This window comes from Trachurus trachurus (genome assembly GCF_905171665.1).
Source record: "Trachurus trachurus genome assembly, chromosome: 16".
NCBI classification, from domain to species: domain Eukaryota; kingdom Metazoa; phylum Chordata; class Actinopteri; order Carangiformes; family Carangidae; genus Trachurus; species Trachurus trachurus.
Window position 1 is genome coordinate 9740164 of NC_139902.1, and position 4346 is coordinate 9744509.

Consider the following 4346-nt stretch of genomic DNA (forward strand, 5'->3'; position numbering starts at 1 on the left):
AACTCTTATTAAATACATTTACAAAGACTGATCTTTGCTGAGCAGTTTTTGTATTCTGTGGTTGTAGTGAAATATCCAGTGCTGGTTTATGAGCTCATATGAGCTCCTTTTCTGTAGACTAGTGTTTACTGTCTTAGCCAGAGAAAACCCTAAAACCCTTCTGGTGTGTTTAAATAGTCTTTCTAGGAAAGATTAGTGTGTGTGTGTGAGTGCGTGCAGTGTGCACACGCAAATCCAGAGGGGGAAGGGCATGGAAGTGTGCTAGTGTGAGAAAGTGTTAGAGAAAGAAACCATGCGGGGAGAGAGTGTGTGCATGCATGCTGGGTGTGTGTGTGTGTGTGTGTGTGTGTATATCAGTCAGTAGGTTTATGATATTTCTGTGCATGTGTGAGAAGAGGGAGTGAGTGTGTGTGTGTGTGTGTGTGTATGCGCAACTGAATATGTATACATGCACTGTTGTTTATGCTGAGTCGACTGTTTCATCGGCTTGATGAAGCACACACATACACACACACACACAGTCAGCCAGATACACTCTCCTGTCTGCATTGGTGAAATGTCCTCCTCCCTGCCTCTGTTTCAGATTTTTTCACCAAAAAAGGAAATGGAAAACTCGTAGCTGCATGGGGGAGGGAGGGAGGGAGAGGGGGGGGTTGACCGGTGGTGGAAGTGGGAGAGAAAAGAGTGTGGGAGAGAGAGAGAGAGAGAGAGAGAGAGAGAGAGAGAGAGAGAGAGAGAGAGAGAGAGAGAGAGAGGAGAAAGAGAGAGAGAGAGGGAAAAGGAGGATGTTCACATCTGGAGTTGCTCCATGGCACTTTCACTGGGGGGTCAGCTCGACACACAGCCCCCTCTGGATTTATTGGAAGGAGGAGACGGGCAGGGAGGTGACAGCTAGCAGGAGGGGTCAGAGGGAGACAGTTAAGTGTATCATATGGTGCGTGCACTCTACGAGCAAGTAAAACTTTATCAGCTATCACCAGTTAGAAGGGAGAGATGTGGTGATATCAACTTTATAGCTGCCTTTTGTCAAGCATTGTTCTCTTTTTCCTTGTAGTTGCTCGTTGTTATCACTGCTTCCAGAATCAAACCAAGTTCCCACAGACTCGGTCACTTCGCCCAAAAGACATTAGCCTCACAGTTTTGGTGCTAGACCTAACACTTTACTTCAACCCCTCAATGCAAAAACGAACAGTGTGACTTGTATTTAGACTACAAAACAAGACAATAGTAAGTTAGTAACAGAAATATATGAAGTTAGACTCCTTCACACATCTAAAGTCAGTAGTCTGCACCCTTAACACAGCTCAGGTAAGTGAGAGTTTAACTTTACTGAACTGACTCTCGTTTTTGCTTGACAGGCATTTAAAAATTCCATACATTTCTATGAAATCCAAACTGAACCAAAAACAGTAGGTATTTGCAACACATGGTCATTAGCATCACCTCCTTTCATCTGTAATCTGTCAAGTGATTGTAGATAGTCCAGACAAACAACATGTGACAGGCTTTTGTGGTCATCTGTGGTCCTCAGTCTAAAGTGCTGCTTGGTGCAACTTCTGATAACAAACCCTACTCTTTAACATTTATTTTAGTGCAATCATGCCTCTAATGCAAAATGAATAACCTTCACTTTGACCATTAAATTATATGCAAACATTTCTGCGATCCTTACCACACCATGCATGTAAGAAAGGTAACAATTGCAGATGTACATACAGTAAAGCATGAATCACAGACAGCACAGGTCAGGGCTACTTGTAAAGTCTATAAAAAGTCTCAGAAGAGGAGTGAGGCTGATAGGATCATGTTAATACAGGCTCAGATCCCAACGGTTTACTGAAAGTTGGGTCCATAAAAACAGCAGTAAGGGATGATTAGCACCGACCCCATCTGTATCGTTCCCAGATGTCTGCTCTTGCCCAGCTGAACATCAGAGGCACTTATCACAGTTTCAGAGCAAAGCTGAACTTGAGAATCCTGAGTAAATGTGATGTGACAAAAATGGCTTTAATGTATTAAAAACAGTCAGTTAAACAGTCTGAGCCCTTTCTCTTTGTTTTTTAAACCATGAGTACGAAAATACTTTTATTACTGTGTTACCATCTGTCAAATGTGGCCATTACAACATTTTATTTCGAGCTCCTGTCTTAACTAATTAATGATTATGTATCAAGATTAAATGAAAATTTTATTACAAAATTAAATTAAATTTTGCCGACAGAATACAACACTTGTTTGTGAAAGAATAAAACGCTTTCATAGGATCGTTGTCAAGCTACTGTCTGAACTGTAAAACTAATCTGATTTCTTCTCCAGTTTGCATCGAACTATGCAGAGTTGACTTGAACTGATGCCTGAGGTTATAGGAGAAATTAGATAAATCCATGTCACGCATCTTCTTGATCATGTGATAGCATTCATTATGAAAATAGCCAACAATTGTACCGCCAAAAGTAGTACGTTTGTGTATAGGCATAACAAGTCACACAAAGCAGCACCAGAGAAGTGCTGTCGAAATTGAGATTTATTGGACTTTTTTTCCCTCTTTGCAATGTTTTTCCTGCACTCCCAGTCAATGTTAGTGCCCTTACTTAACACCTTTTTCAAATCTTCTGTTTGTTATGTTCTGTGACCTCAGGTAATTCCCAGCATATAGCAAATGGTGGGCAGGCCTACTGTATAAGTAAAAAATACCTGTGTGAGTGTGTATGGTTTTAAAAGTATCAAGACTATCAAAGTAGGCTAAGTCTCTTGTTGTGTATTCTGGGTATATTATCACTTCAGTTCCCCAAAATGTCGGTGAAGTACTGGCATACTGTCAGCGCATTTACATTGTCTTTGCGCTGCTTTATCATCATCTTTTAGATAGTCAGGCAACCTTTTCAGTCTGTTTCAACGTGTGCATTATCCAGCCCTATGACGCAGAATTTAATTTAAAATACAGAGAAGCAGAGGTGTGGACTTGGACTCGGGACTTGAGACTTGACTTGGACTCGAGTCCCGATTTTGATGACTTAAGACTTGCTTGATCAAATCAAAGAAAGACTTGGACTCGCTTGGGACTTGATGCCAAAGACTTGAGACTCTACTTGGACTTGAGAGCAAAGACTTGAGACTCTACTTGGACTTAACCCTCTTGACTTGAATTCAAGTCAAGTCACATGAAGCAAGCACAAATATTAAAATAATCACATCAATGTTATACTGCAGCAGCCAGTCAGAGCCGTTCTATATGGAACCCACTCCTGTTATCAGTCTTGGCTGTATGATTAATGCCAACATACCAAAGCCTACCACACACATAAAGATAATCTGGCTGATTTTGCCCCGATTTTCCCCCTTCCGACCAAAGACAAAAATCGCCCAGTTATCTTAGGCTTTTAAGATTATTTTATGAGATTCTGGTTCTGGATTGTGGTGTTTTAAGATTTAAATTCTCCCGACAATCGGCTCGTAAAACGGTTGGCGCCGACAATCGTAAATATTAAACATGTTCAATATTTACGATTGTCGGCTCCGATAATCGTGACCGTTTGGATCAAAAGTCGGCTTGTGTGTGGGGGAACTCGACAATCCTGAGTCACCGGCTCCGCGGAACGTGATGTGAAATTGAATGTAACCAATAAATAAGCAGCTGACTGCAGCACACGTAGCATAACAAACCAGTGTGGCTAACGGCTCCATGGCTACCAAAGACGGTTTAAAGGGACAACGAGGAGTTTCTATTCGGTTATAAAAAAGTCTCACGTTAATGTGGATGAATCTACGCTACTCACACTTGTTAATGGGCCCATTTCGATAAATATATCGTTCTGTCTCTATCGTTATTTTGTTATTATTAGTGGTGTCAGAGATGCTGGTCGAGCCGACCAGCGTTTTTTACTTTCGGTTTCGCAACGAGTCATGAGAATAACGCAGCTGAATCTCCGTTTATGGTGGGAACTACGACGGTATGTGATCGTCTTTGAACCTCTGACTTTAATTCTTGATGAATGAAAACATGAGTCCGTCTTGCGCCGGTCAAAAGGTGCGCGCAGAGGCTCATAAATGTAGTGTGAAAACGCTTCGCTTTTCCAAAACTCCTTGTTGTCCCTTTAATAGAGTATCTTTGATGGCTAGCATCAACAGAGAAGCTACGTCAGATCACATTCGATCACGCAAGATTTCTGGCGTCATAGTGTAGGCCTACGTCAATTTTAAATAGCATAATAACAACTTAACAATTGAAGCGTGGTCATGATCTTTATGTATCATTAATTATAATCGATTTGTTTGGGACTCGAAACAAAAATCTTTGGACTTGGTTGGGACTCGAAACAAAAATCTTAGGACTTGGTTGGGACTCG